The sequence below is a fragment of the Heteronotia binoei genome, chromosome 2 (genome assembly GCF_032191835.1).
Source record: "Heteronotia binoei isolate CCM8104 ecotype False Entrance Well chromosome 2, APGP_CSIRO_Hbin_v1, whole genome shotgun sequence".
In the NCBI taxonomy this organism is placed as follows: Eukaryota; Metazoa; Chordata; class Lepidosauria; order Squamata; family Gekkonidae; genus Heteronotia; species Heteronotia binoei.
In genome coordinates this window covers 184,133,865-184,149,436 of record NC_083224.1, presented here as the reverse complement: position 1 = coordinate 184,149,436, position 15,572 = coordinate 184,133,865, and positions in this window count along the sequence as shown.

The window sequence follows — 15,572 nt, the reverse complement described above, 5'->3', positions numbered from 1 at the left end:
AAATCACTAAACTATGTAATGGAATATATCAAAGAATTTGGATCATTTTCAGGGATACAAAATCAATAGAAAAATACAAAAAAATAAATAAATTTTAATACAACAAGAACCTTTAAAATATTGCTAGATGAGAAAAAGAGAGTCAGGCTTGGTCTGGATTATGGATTGAATTAGAAACCCAAAACAAATAACTGTATAATGTGAATCAGTAAACCTGGAAGAAGGTTTACAAAGTTATGAATTAAGAAATCAATCAAAATAACCATAGCACAAGAAAGAAGCCATATAATCAGAAATGGACTTGTGAGAATATGGTTTACACCCTGGAACTTTCTGAGCTGTTCAAACTCTCTTTAATATATGGCAACATGGTAAATGCTCAAGGGAGATTCAAGTCTTGGCAAGATATTAAAGCTGAAGAAATAACTATTCAGTGGTTGCTATATTATCAATCAGTTTCAAGACTAAAGATGATCTTTAACATGAAAGGTGGAACTCTAAGAGATGCAACTGGGTTTGAACCGTTGATTGGAAAACAAAATGATCATTTACTATGATGGATATACAAGTTGATATTCTAGCTAGAAACAGAATAAGTGAAAAAATGTATGATCAAATGGATGCAGAATTTTAGAGAGCAGATATCTATGGATCAATGGGAAAGAGAAGATTGATTGAAGTGTTTTTAGATGGAATATAACCCTAGAAGACACTGACAAAGCAGACAAAAACTACAAAAGAAAATGCTGGAAATGTCAAGACTTAGTTGGAACTTTTTTTCATAGGTGGCAGACTTTTAAAAAAGCAAAAAAGGGGGGGGGGAGGAAATACATGGGAAAACACATCATATATTAAAATTTAAATTCCATGTAGAAGCTAAGAATATGTTATTAGGTATACTGCATAATAAATTACCAAAAATTCTGGGAGAGATATTCAAATACATGGTGAGAGCAGCTAGAATTACCTATGCAGCAAAGTGGAAACTAGAAGTCTGTCCCTGCCAAGAAGAATGGGAAAATAAACTCACCAAATATGCAGCAATGACAAAATTAACTTATCTGAGAAATAGATCCATCACGAAATCTATGGAGAGATGGAGTGCGTATTATGCAAGCAATAGGCAAATTTAGAATGAGTTTAAAAATTGTACACAAATGTATTGAAATGTAGAAGCAGAACAAGTTTTAAATGTAACAACTTGAATATAAATGTATAAAGAATTGAATCCTGAGCAGAAATATCCTATACCTTCTTATTATGAGATACACAGCAGCTTTTCTTTTTGCACTCTGAAATATTATTGTTAAAAGTTACGCTGAGTAGGTAAAGGTGGCAAAAATATGTAATACTGAATATGTAATAAAGATTAAATCAGTAATATAGACGTAAAACAGATTAGTTATGGAATTTAAGATCCAAAATGTCGAATATAAATGTACTCCAACAGAAGTATTGTTGTATTTTATAGATAGTATTTAAAAATTATAATGAAGGGGGGGTGTTGGGGGGAAATGCTCTCATACACTGTGTTACATAATTATTGTTATTTACAAAATTGTGACATGCAAACCCTTTTTCATTTTTGTATCCCTTTTACATCTTTTCTTTGTTTTCATATCTATCTATCTATCATCAATTCAAGACTCGGTTTCCAGCATATTCTGGGCTTTTAATAAATGGCTATTAGGCATACTAAATACATGGAACCTCTGTGTTCAGAGGCAACCTACCAGTGAATAGTGAACTACTGGGTAGGACAGTTGCCTTCATGCCCTGTCTGCGGGCTTCTTAGGGGCATTTAGCTGGCCACTGTGTAATAACCTCATGGGCTCAATCCACCAAAACTCCTATTTCGCCAGTAGATCATGTAGGATAGCTACAAATGGTTTTAAAGAAAATGAATGCTCTACAACATATGTTTCTTTAATGCACAATCTGTACTCTGAAGCCGCTATAAGGAAACAGAATGGTTTCCAAATACCACAAGTGTCAGACTATGATATATTTTATCTCCATATCTGTTCAATCTATATGCAGAACATCTGTGGAAAACTGGATTAGATTTAGATGGTGGAGTGGAAAATGGTGGAAAGAACATTAACAGATATGCAGATAACACAACATTACTGGCATAAAATTGTAAAGACTAAACTATTGATAAAGGTTAAAGCGGAAAGTGGCAAAATGGGATTATAGCTGAACATCAAGAAGACAAAAGTAATTACTGAGGAATTACGCAATTTTAATGGTGACAAAGCAAAATTGTTAAAGATTTTGTATTCATTGACTCAATCATTAATCAAAAGGGAGACTGCAACCAAAAAATCAGGGGATTGAGACCTGGAAGGACGATGAAGGAGTAGAAAAGATCTCAAGGTAATTTCTATTATGAGGTTCTTCATTACTATGCATGAATATGAAAGTTAACAATTAAGAAAAGCTGACAAGAAGAAAATTTATTAACATGAAGTATGGTGTTAAGAGTTTTATGGATACCATGGACCACCAAAAAGACAAATAAATTGGCTGCAGATTAAATCAAGCTTGAACCTAGAAGTTAAAATGTCTAAACTGAAACTATTGTACTTTGGTTACATCATGACAAGACAACATTCACTGGAAAGACAGTAATGCTAGAAAAAATTAAAGGCAACAGGAAGAGGAAGACCTAATATGAGATGGATTGACTCAATAAAGAAAGCCACAGCCTTCTGTTTGCAAGATCTGAGCAAGGCTGTTAATGATAGAATCTCTCTCAGCCCCACCTACCTCACAGGGTGTCTGTTGTGGTGGTGGTGGGGGAGGTAAAGGAGACTGTGACCACTCTGAGACTCAGAGTATAGAATGAGATATAAATCCAATATCTTCATATTGGAGGTCATTAATTCATAGGGTCACCATAAGTGAGAAGTTACATAATACACCACATCATGTAGTGTAACATTTTGTGCATCTCCTGTCTGCCATGAGAAATTGGTTAGCTTGTAAGCTGGCTTTCAGATTTGTATGAAATACTGTAAGCATCATACTTAATTTCCAGTGTTTCGCACTGAGGGGCTTTCCAGTGTTTTGCACTGAGTGTCACATGTATTACTATCTGCCCACAGGACAGAAGTCTTGGGTGTGTGCTCGATGCAAGGAGCTCCTGGTCCTCAGGGAACAAGTTTGTACTCTTGAGGCCGAGGTGTCTGACCTGGAGAAGCAGAGACAGTCAGTTAGGCACTCAGAGAAGACTCTCGGGGACGTATTAGATGAGCCCCACTCTGAACGTGGCAGTCCCGTTGCTGCCAGGGAGCATGAGGGTCGAGAGGGAACAGGGCACCAGGCTGAGGATAAAGGGAATGCGCCCTCAGTAGAGACCTCTTCTTCAGTTGTTGAGCGGGTATCCTTTCGCGCCAAGATACCATCCCTGGGCAGGGAGAGAGGGGTGATCTTGGTAGTTGGTGATTCGATCCTTAGGCAAGTAGACTGTATGACTGTATGGTGACTGCCTGCCTGGTGCAAAGGTAGTTGTAGATAAGCTGATAGACAGTGCTGGGGAGGAGCCAGTGGTTGTGGTGCATTTTGGTACCAGTGATGTGGAGAAATGCAGTCATGAGGTCCTGGAGGAAAAATTTAGGCTGCTAGGCAGGAGACTTAAGGCCAGGACCTCCAAGGTAGCCTTCTCATAAGTGCTACCTGTTCCACGTGCAGGGCTGGAGAGACAGGCACAAATTAAAAGTCTCAATGTGTGGATGAGATAATGGTGTAGGGAGGAAGGCTTTCTGGAACAAGCGAGAGCTGTACAAAAGAGACGGTCTCCACTTGTCCCCGGAAGCTGCTGGCGCTTAAAATCAAAAAGGTGGCAGAGCAGTTTTTAAACTAAATCTTGGGGGAAAGCCAACAGGAGATGAAATGTCTCTGGTTCGGGAGGACTTATCTCGAAGAGCTGAAGGGTTAGCTGTTACTTTTCTACCGGGTAATGGATCAGAGTTGTCCACTGAGATGGTGACAAACAGTATGGGCTGCCTGCCAAAGTCTCGAGGCAGCAGGAGGAAGGTTGCAGGCCTAACTTGCCTGGGAAATTATAGATGTTTGTATACAAATGCTAGAAGTGTCCGAAGTAAAACGGTTGAATTGGAATGTTTCGTGTTGGGAGAAAACATAGACATTGTGGGAATTTCAGAAACTTGGTGGAATGAGGAGAATCAGTGGGACACGGTGATTTCTGGATATAAGTTATATCGGAAGGATAGGGTTGGAAGTGGGGTGGCTCTGTATGTCAGAGAGGGCATAAGGTCCAGTAAGACTGAGGTAAAAGAATTAGATTCCCTTTTAGAAATGCTTTGTGTTGAAATAGAGGGCCCAAAAGGAAATTTAACTATGGGAGTTTGTTATCGCCCACCAAATCAAAAGATAGACTATAATATGATGGAAGGCTTAAAGATAGTGGCTAGACGTAAAAACTGTGTCATAATAGGTGATTTTAACTACCCGCAGATTGATTGGGTCAATATGTGTTCAGGTCAAGAGAAAGAGATTGAGTTTCTAGATGCTCTCAATGACTGTGCTATGGAGCAGATGGTCACAGAACCTACCACGAGTGGGGCGATCCTGGATTTGGTCCTAAGTAATGCCCAAGACTTGGTGAGAGATATAAAAGTGATCGCACCGCTTGGGAGCAGTGATCATAACATTATTGATGTCACCATTTACATAAATAGGGAGTTGCCCCAAAAGACCAGCAAAACCATGTTTAACTTTAAAAGGGGTAAATTCTCTGAGATGAGGAGGCATGTGAAGAGGAAACGGAAAGGAAGGGTAAATACAGTCAAAACCCTTTGGGGAGCTTGGAAGCTATTTAAAACTACAATCCTAGAAGCTCAGATAAAATATATACCACAAGTTAGGAAAGGCACAAATAGATATAAGAGAAGGCCTGCATGGTTAACGAAGTAATGGAAGCTGTAAAAGGTAAGAAGAACTCCTTTAAGCCGTGGGAAGATAGTCCAAGTGAGATTAATAAAAGGAAACACAGGCTGTGGCAAATCAAATGCAAGATTGTGATCAGGCAGGCAAAAACGGACTATGAGGAGCATATTGCAAAAAACATAAAGACCAACAATAAAAATTTCTTCAAATATATTAGAAGCAGGAAACCAGCCAGGGAGGCAGTGGGGCCCTTGGATGACCAAGGGGTAAAAGGATTACTGAAGGAGAATAGGGAAATGGCTGAGAAGCTGAATGCATTTTTTGCCTCCGTCTTCACTGTGGAAGACGAGAAGTGTTTGCCCGCTCCAGAACCACTAATTTTGGAAGGGGTGTTGAAAGACCTGAGTCAGATTGAGGTGACAAGAGAGGAGGTCCTACAACTGATTGACAAATTAAAAACTAACAAGTCACCGGATCTGGATGGCATACATCCAAGAGTTCTGAAAGAACTCAAAGTTGAACTTGTGGATCTCCAGACAAAAATATGTAATCTTTCATTGAAATCTGCCTCCGTTCCTGAGAACTAGAAGGTAGCAAATGTCACCCCCATCTTTAAAAAGGGTTCCAGGGGAGATCCGGGAAATTACAGGCCAGTCAGTCTGATTTCAATACTGGGAAAGTTGGTAGAAACCATTATCAAGGACAGAATGAGTAGGCACATTGATGAACACAAGTTATTGAGGAAGACTCAGCATGGGTTCTGTAAGGGAAGATCTTGCCTCACTAACCTGTTACAGTACTTTGAGGGGGTGAACAAGCATGTGGACAAAGGGGACCCAATAGATGTTGTTTACCTTGGCTTCCAGAAAGCTTTTGATAAAGTTTCTCATCAAAGGCTCCTTAGTAAGCTCAAGAGTCATGGAGTAAAAGGACAGGTCCTCTTGTGGATCAAAAACCGGCTAATTAATAGGAAACAGAGAATGAGTGTAAATGGGAAGTCTTCGCAGTGGAGGACGATAAGCAGTGGGGTGCTGCAGGGCTCAGTACTGGATCCCATGCTCTTTAACTTGTTCATTAATGATCTGGAGTTGGGAGTAAGCAGTGAAGTGGCCAAGTTTGCAGATGACACTAAATTGTTCAGGGCGGTGAGAAAGACAGGTTGCTTACCTGTAACTGTAGATCTTCGAGTGGTCATCTGTGCATTCACACTTGTGGGATGTACTGCGCCTGCGCTGGTCCCCAGTCGGTATCTGTAAGAAAGCCCGGGAAAGATTTCCGCGGACGGCGCCACTGGGCATGCGCCGGCGTCCCACTGCGCAGGCCCAACGGCGCCACCGCGGCAATCCCACCAGTTCCTTCTTGACCGCTGAAAGCCCCTAAGGAAGGGAGACCGTCAGCAGTGGGGAAGGAGGGTGGGTAGTGTGAATGCACAGATGACCACTCGAAGATCTACAGTTACAGGTAAGCAACCTGTCTATCTTCTTCGTGGTCTCTGTGCATCACACTTGTGGGAGATTAGCAAGCAAGTCATACCTGGAGGTGGGAAGACGGTCAACCGGAGATGACAGATTGTAGCACCGCAGTCCCCAACCGGGTCCTCTGCTGAGCATGCACGTCCAACGCGTAGTGCTTCATGAAAGCATGCGGGGACGACCAGGTAGCAGCTTTGCAGACATCAGCCAGAGGCACGCCCTTCAGGAACGCCACCGATGTCGCCATCGCTCGTGTGGAGTGGCCACGTACAGGTCCAGGCAGTGGCCTCTTTGCTAGGAGGTAGCAGAGCTTGATGGTCTCTGTCAACCACTTCGAGAATCTCTGTGAAGAAATCTTGTCACCCATTCTGGGTGCGGTGTAGGAAACGAATAACTGCTGTCCCTTACGGAAGGACTTGGATCGGCTTAGGTAGAAAAGCAGGGCACGCCGGACGTCTAGGGAGTGAAGCCGATGCTCCTCGTCCGAGGAGGGGCTAGGGAAGAAGGCGGGGAGCCACACTTCCAGGTTGAGGTGGAATTGGGAGGGCACCTTAGGAAGGAAGTTGATATCAGGGGCCAGGGAGACGCCCGACTCTCTAAAGGCTAGGTAGGGGTAGTCACAACGCATCGCCGTGAGTTCCCCCACCCGGCGTGCGGAGGTGATGGCCACTAGGAAGGCAGTCTTCCAGGACAGAAGCTGCAGGGAACATGAGGCCATGGGTTCGAAGGGCCGCCTGGTTAATCTGTCTAGGACTATTGACAAATCCCACAGTGGGGTGGGGGGTTTGGACGGTGGATGCAGTCTAAATAGCCCCTTCATGAACTTCTTGGACTGGGGATGGGCGAAAACAGAGTACCCAGCCACAGGTTCGTGAAAGGCAGAAATGGCTGCCAAGTAGACCTTAATGGAGGAAAACACCAAGCCCGCGTCTACTAGGGACAACAAGAAATCAAAGACTGCCGGCAGGCCAGCCTCCCTAGGTGCGACTGGCCGGCCAGCCATGAAGTCCGAGAACCTCTTCCACTTCCTGTCATAGGATGCCCTGGTGGAGGGCTTCCTGCTATTCAACAGGACCTCCTGGACCCTACCCGAGAACTCTAAGGGTCTATGCGCCACGCCGTCAGTTTCAGGTGTGGCACGTTGTGGTGTAGCACCCGCCCCCGTTGGGACGACAGGAGGTCTGGTTCCGCTGGAAAGTGGTAGAAGTTCCCCCCCGACATGGTCAGTAGGGAGGCGAACCAGTTCTGGCGGGGCCACCAGGGGGTCACCAGGATACAGCGTGGCCTCTCCCTCGCTAACTTGTTTATTACCCTGGTCAGCAGAGGGAGAGGAGGGAACAGATAGAGGAAGCGGCCCTCCCACGGAATGAGGAGCCCGTCCCCCAGGGATGTAGGGTCTGCACCCCCTCTGGAGCAAAACATAGGGCACTTCTTGTTGCCTGCCGTGGCGAAGGCATCCAGCTGTGGGTACCCCCAGAGCTGGAAAACTGGTTGTAGGAAACGCCACTGAAGTTCCCACTCGTGCGGGGAGGCCCCCCCCCTGCTCAGAGAGTCCGCTTGAATGTTGAGGACCCCTGGGAGGTGTGCGGCCTTCACGAAGACGTCGTGCTGGATGCATTCCGTCCACAATTCTATCGCCAACGCACAGAGGCGGCGGGACACTGTCCCACCCTGCCTGTTGATGTACGCCAAAGCGGTGGTGTTGTCTGTGAGTAGTGCCACTGTCCTCCCTGTCAACTTTGGGCGGAAGGAACGCAGGGCAAAGTGAACCGCTAGTAGCTCCAGATAGTTGATATGGTGCACAGCCAGCTTGGGAGGCCACTGGCCCCCCACACACAGGCCTTCCATGTGGGCGCCCCAGCCCCACTGGGAGGCATCGGTGGTGATGGTCACTGAGGGCGGTGGGAGGTGGAAGGGAGCTCCCTGGCAGATATTGTCTCTGGATCCCCACCACTGGAGCGATTGGAGCGTCATAAGGGGAATAGTGAACCTCTTTCGAGGTGAGTCTCTGTTCGGGCGAAACTGGCGAAGAAACCATAGCTGTAGGTCCCTCATCCTCAGTTTCGCGTAAAGAAGCACGCTTGTCGTTGCTGCCATCAGTCCCAGCATTCGCTGAAGTTGCTTTACTGTGCCCCAGCCTTGGTTCTGGAGTAACTGTACTGAGTTGGTGATGTCCTCTGCCCTTTGGGCGGGGAGGAAAGCTCGATGGAGGTTTGTGTCCAGCACTGCCCCTATGAACTGCACTGTCCTTGATGGAGTGAGATTTGACTTTTCTAGATTGACCTGCAGGCCCAGGGCATCGAGAAGGTGCAGTGTGGCTGTGATGTGGGTAGACAGACTTTCTCTTGAATTGGCTACCAGGAGCCAGTCGTCTATGTATGGGAAGACTATCACCCCCTGCAGCCGCAGGTAGGCGGCCACGACGCTCATCATCTTTGTAAACACCCTGGGTGCCGTGGAGAGCCCGAAGGGTAGGGCAGTGAACTGGAAGTGTTGTGAGCCTATTGCAAACCTGAGAAACTTTCTGAACTCTGGGTGGATGCTGATGTGAAAGTAAGCATCCTTGAGGTCTAGGGTGGCCATCCAGTCTCCTTGGTTGATGAGGGGCAGGATGGACTGCAGTGTGGACATCCTGAACTTTCGATACAGGATGAATTTGTTCAGATTCCGGAGGTCCATGATGGGCCTTAATCCCCCATCTCTCTTCGGGACTAGGAAGTAGCGGGAGTAGAAACCACCCGTCCTGGTTTCCGATGGTAATTTCTCTATGGCTTGTTTCTGTAGGAGGGTGTCCACCTCCGCCAGCAGAGGTGGGGATGGGGGGGTGGTGATCACCACTGACTGTGTTGGAATCTGAGCAAAGTCTATTTTGTAGCCCTCTTGGATGACAGAGAGGACCCACCTGTCTGAGGAGACCAGCTCCCAGGCAGGCAGGAAAGGGCGAAGGCGGATGGTGGGCTGGGTGGTGGCAACGACGCGTGGTGCAGGAAAGTCAAAGCCCCTGCTTGGCGGGGCGGGTGCCCTTCGGTTTGCCTGATGGCTGGGCACTGTAGCGCCCTCTGTTGTTGCCCGAGTAGGCCTGCTTGTCGGGCTGTGGAGGGCGTGGTCGCCACTGTTGGTCCGAAGATGGCTTATGCGGAGTCTTTCTCGACCAGGACCTGCCCCACTGTCTGGCTCTGGGTTGTCTGGGAAGTGGCTGCACCCCAAGGCTCCTAGAGATCTTAAGGTTCTTATCTAGTTCCTGCAGTGCGGTGTCCGTGGTGGAACTAAAGAGTCCGTCCCCTTCAAATGGCAGGTCCTCGATAAGCGCCCTGGTGTCTTGTTGCAGGGCGGTCGATCTCAGCCAGGAGTGCCTGCGAATGGAGACAGCGGACATGATTGCCGCAGCTGAAACGTCCACTAGGTGCTTGGCTGCTGTTAGTTGCTGCTTTGCGACCTTCTGGCCCTCGTGCAGCAGTGCCTTGGCAGTGGTTTTCTTGTCATCCGGTAGGAAGGACAGGAGGGGGGACAGCTGCTCCCACATGGCGTATTGGTATCTGGCCATACAGGCCGTATAGTTCGATACCTTGGCGCCGAGGGACCCCGCCGAGTAGATCTTCCTCCCCATGGCGTCGAGTTTCTTCCCCTCCTTGTCAGGGGGGGTAGAGTGCACCTTACGTGACCTCGAGGAAGAGGAGACGATGGCTGAATTTGGTCTAGGATGTGTGAACAGAAATTCAGCCCCCGCCTCTTGGACCTTGTACATGTGGTCCAGTTTTCTTGAAGACACCGGTGCAGAGGATGGCTTCTTCCACGGATCCTTGAGCGCCTGGAGCATGACCTTTGTCATTGGGAGGGAGACGGCTGGAGAAGTGTCCTTCTGGACGATATCAAAAACACTATCGTCCACGGTTGGCTTGGGTTGAGAGATGGGGAGGGAGATGGTCGCTGCCATTCTTTTGACCATCTCCGCATAGGAGCGTAGGTCCTCAGAGGACGAGACTGGGAGGTCCTCTGACGTGTTGGGGTCCGGTGAGGGCTCCCAGGTTCTCTCCTCGTCGCTTTCCGACCCCGACGGGGAGGACTCTCCTCGGCCCGAGCGCTCCGATAGGCGCGGTGATGGCTCCCTTCGCGGCGACCGGGTCGGTGTCGGTGTTCGGCGCGGAGGCTCCGTCGGTGTGACGCGTTTGTCCCGAGGAGTCGTGGCCGATCCCTGAGGATGCTTGGACCGATGCGATGTCCTGGAGAGCGAGGATAGCTCAGATTGATGCTCCCAGTCCGGGTGGTCGAGTGGCTGATGCCAATGATATTGGGGGCAGCAGGGATACGTCGACTGCCATCGATGGTGCTCCCAATGCGGCATCGATGGGTAGTGGCGTGGCTCGACCGAAGGCTCCCTTGGCCTCACGCGCTTGGGTGCCGCAGGCGTTGTCACGTCGACCGGTGGAAGAGACTCGACGTCCGATGCCGAGTCGAAGCTCCGCTGACGAGACGCCACCGATGGAGACCGACGGGTGAGGTCGATCTCCACGTCGTGTGTCGAGGACTGCAGCCGATGGTCGCTGGGTCCAGGCGTCGGGGAGGTACGACGTCGATGCGCGCTAGCCCGTGGAGTTGGAGGGCTGCGTGGTCGATGGCCGCTAGCCCGCGGAGTTGGAGGGCTGCGTGGTCGATGGCCGCTAGCCCTTGGTGTCGGAGGGCTGCGCTGCCTTCTCGCGCTAGCCCCTGGAGTAGCGGGGGTGCGGAGAGGAGAGGGGGGAACCCTTCTCACTGGGTCGGTGCCGATCGGTGCCGACACGTCGGGGGGAGGCGGAGGGGAGCGTGGCCGTTTCCGCTTCTCCTTGCTCTTCGCCTTCTTAGAGGATTCATGTCCCGAATCCTCCCGTCGTTTCTTCTGGGGCCTCTCGACCGACTCGTCGGGGGGCCGTTTCGCCGACTGCTGCTCCTTCTGCGGGACAACGTCGACCGGGGCTGCATCGGCCGATGGGGCCTTCGGGGTTTGGGCGGCAGCCATTTTCGGTACCGATGCCGAGGAAGACGCCGTTTGCTTCGGAGGGCGAAGTGCCGAGGCAGTTAGTGCGGCCGAGAGCCTAGCCGCTCTATTCTTTCTGGTCTGCTTCGAAAAACGGAGGCAATGCGGGCAGGCTTCCACGCGGTGTCCTTCGCCGAGGCAGAGCAGACACAAAGAGTGGCCGTCGGGAGGGGCGATTTTCTTGCCGCAGGCCTGGCACCTCTTAAAAAATCCCCAGCGACTGTCCATAGACAGCGGTCGCTGGGAAAAATCCTCTCAGAATCCTCTGAGAGGAGGAAAAACTAGGGGCGAGGGGGGGGGAAGTCCCGGAGGACAAGAAACCCCACCGCGACACGCACCCGAACGAAAACGCACTTTTTTTTTTTTTTTTTTTTTAACTAACTAACTATGGAACTAACTAACTACTACACTACAGAAAACAATAAACAGGCTAATATTTACAGGAGGCTCGGGGAAAAAGGGGTAGAAAAAACCCAAAGCTCACCGACTGGGAACACGAGGAAACACAACTCTTCGCGCAGCGGTCAGAAAGGAACTGGTGGGATTGCCGCGGTGGCGCCGTTGGGCCTGCGCAGTGGGACGCCGGCGCATGCCCAGTGGCGCCGTCCGCGGAAATCTTTCCCGGGCTTTCTTACAGATACCGACTGGGGACCAGCGCAGGCGCAGTACATCCCACAAGTGTGATGCACAGAGACCACGAAGAAGATCCAGAGTGGATTGTGAGGCACTCCAAAGGGATCTGTTGAGGCTGGGTGAGTGGGCGTCAACGTGGCAGATGAGGTTCAGTGTGGCCCAGTGCAAAGTAATGCACATTGGGGCCAAGAATCCCAGCTACAAATACAAGTTGATGGGGTGTGAACTGGCAGAGACTGACCAAGAGAGAGATCTTGGGGTCGTGGTAGATAACTCACTGAAAATGTCAAGACAGTGTGCAATTGCAATAAAAAAGGCCAACACCATATTGGGAATTATTAGGAAGGGAATTGAAAAAAAAATCAGCCAGTATCATAATGTCCCTGTATAAATCGATGGTGCGGTCTCATTTGGAATACTGTGTACAATTCTGGTCACCGCACCTCAAAAAGGATATTATAGCATTGGAAGAAGTCCAGAAAAGGGCAACTAGAATGATTAAAGGGTTGGAACACTTTCCCTATGAAGAAAGGTTAAAACTCTTGGGGCTTTTTAGCTTGGAGAAACGTTGACTGCAGGGTGACATGATAGAGGTTTACAAGATTATGCATGGGATGGAGAAAGTAGAGAAAGAAGTACTTTTTTCCCTTTCTCACAATACAAGAACTCGTGGGCACTCAATGAAATTGCTGAGCAGTCAGGTTAGAATGGATAAAAGGAAGTACTTCTTCACACAAAGGGTGATTTAACATGTGGAATTCACTGCCACAGGAGGTGGTGGTGGCTACAAGCATAGCCAGCTTCAAGAGGGGATTGGATAAAATATGGAGCAGAGGTCCATCAGTGGCTATTAGCCACTGTGTGTGTATGTATTGGCCACTGTGTGATCCAGGGTGTTGGACTGGATGGCCCATTGGCCTAATCCAACATTGCTTCTCTTATGTTCTTAATTTGTAAAGCTCACTTCCACAGGATGTAGCGATGTCATTAGGCAATTTCATGAGAGAGGACCATAAATGATTTAAGGAAAAGCATTTTAGATATATAATGTACCATTTCCGGCTCTTTTGAGCCTCTCTCCTAAGGTATCCACAACCCTTGGACCATTTCCTTGCCCCAAGGCATTACTAGGCAGTCACCTAGGCTGACAGGTTTATAGGATAGGGAAGTGCATGAACATATGCTCTGGCATATCAGCATGATTAGTTTTTAAGAGAAGCTCATTTGAGTGGCAGAGAACAAGCATCTTCCCATCCTTAAGGCTTGTGGGGTGTTTGGATCCAAACATAAATATTTGCAAAATGGCCTCCACTAGCAGAGTTCTCCCACCTTCTCACTGCTAGGGGGAGCTCTGGGATCTCAGATTCCATAAAAAGTTATGTGGCTGTCCATGTCTTTCCGGAGAGATTAGTCAACACATTCTACATCTGTTGAAAAGGGTCGTACACAGCAGGGTGTCTTTAAAGCCCTGACATCCTCACAAGTCAAGGTTGCTTCCACTCTTGGCCCTCCAAGATCTCTGCCAAAATCCAGATTTCCAGCTGGTCTTAACATAGCAGTATATTCCCTGTAAAAATTCAGCCCTTCTCATCCCAATGGACAAGATCGTACTTTTGTGCCTACATTAAATCCTCATCATCAAAGCTCTGACTTCTCCCACCGACCACCCCTTTATATTTTACTTCCCTGCTTTGGTTCGCGGTGCAGCTCTTGCTCCATTACTTGCTAGTAACATGTGGGACTCAGTGCCACATGGTGTAGCATAGGAGTCTTTAAAGTCAGATTCAACTAACTCTTGAACAATTCCATCAATGGCTTGCAGCTAAGATGGCTAAATGGAACCTCTTTCTCCAGAGGCAGGATCCCAGTTGGGGTATCTTGCCCCTCAGAAAGGTAGAAAAAGAGCACACATACTCTGGTGGCCCCAAATGTCAGACTATTTGGTTCATCATGTAGGGTTGCCAAGTCTGGGTTTGGAAATACTTGGGAGATCTGAGGGTGGAGCCTGGGAGAGTGGGTAGCGTTTCATGCCATGCAGTCCGCTTTCCAAAGATGCAATTTATTCCACTTCCGAAGAAAATGTTTAAAATAATAAGCAATTTATGTAGTCTGGAGATCAGTTGTCACTACAGGAGGGATGCAGCCCGCACTTGGAGGATGGCAACCCTAGGTTCATGGAGAAAGGTCCTACTCCTCCCTATTAATTTGTAAAGCTCACTTCCACAGGATGTAGTGATGGCATTAGGCCCCTGAGCTTGTGGGGAGTACCAGCTTCTCCTTCTCCACTAGACTTGCTTGAGAGACACCTTTGGCTAGCAAAGGGTGGGATGTAAATCCAATCTCTTCTTCTTTTCTCTTCTTTCTTCAAGAGCAAGTGAATTTTTTATACTTTCTAGAGGGATGTGTTATATCCAAGCATAAGACAAATCTTTGACTAGTACTGAATTTTGTAAAAGATCATAAAGGAATTCAGCTAATGAAACTGTTGGCCAGATGATCCTGGACCTGCAAATTTAAAACTTTATTCAATCCAGAATCCACCTAGAGCTTGCTGGCACAAGAGATGGTGACGACAGGTGGCCCAGATGGCTTTAAAAAGGAACTATACAAATTATTGGGAAAGGCTGCTATCCAGTTATTAGCCATGATGGTGGAATGGAACCTCTGTGTTTAAGAGCAGTGTACCCCTGAATAACCAATCCCTAGGAGACGGGCAACAGGAAGAGACATTTTTCTGCCTCGACGTAATATCAAACTCAATCTATCGATTCAAGAACTCCCTTCTGAATGATAGTTGAAGGAAAGGTAAATACAGTTCCTGCCTTTATGCCTATGTTTGGGACTTCCCAGAAGCTTCTGGCTTATCAGTGGTGGAAGCAGGATGCTGGTCTAGATATGCCTTTAGTCCGGTCTGTCTGAGAAGTTCTCATGCTTATTTCCACCTCAGCCTTCTCCACACTAAAATTTAATGTAACCTCAAGGCAGAGAGATGATCTTGTACTGTAAAGTTCAACTTTGTGATATGTCTTCTTGTTACTACTTTGGTTTACTCCAGGATGAGAAAACTAAAGATAGAAGATGTTGCAGAAGAGCATTAACATGGGGTTGTTACAAGAGGCTGGTAACCCTGGAAGAAATATAGAAAGGATTACTCCTGAGGAAGCCTATTGACTAAATGAGCCTATATCATAGGACCTTGCTTGTAATATTGGAGTGTGAGAATGGACCTCTGTGATAATATTGTTACGTGAAATGTGTTTCTTTCATTGCCTGTCTTATCAACTGTGATCCCTTTTTGTCGATTATACCATTTATGGCAACAAGACATAGGGCTTCCCCACCCCCACAAGTCTGACATCTTTCTGTATGCTTCCCAGACAGGAGGGTATTATGGCCCACTTGCAAATGGCTGGGGATGTGGCCTCATATACTAGCTTATGTAAGCAAGACCCAGGTAGCCCATGTTGCAAAGGAGATCAAATTACTATCGAAACCCCACCACTCACTGAGAGATTCCTCACGTCAAAGAACCAAGGCAGGAA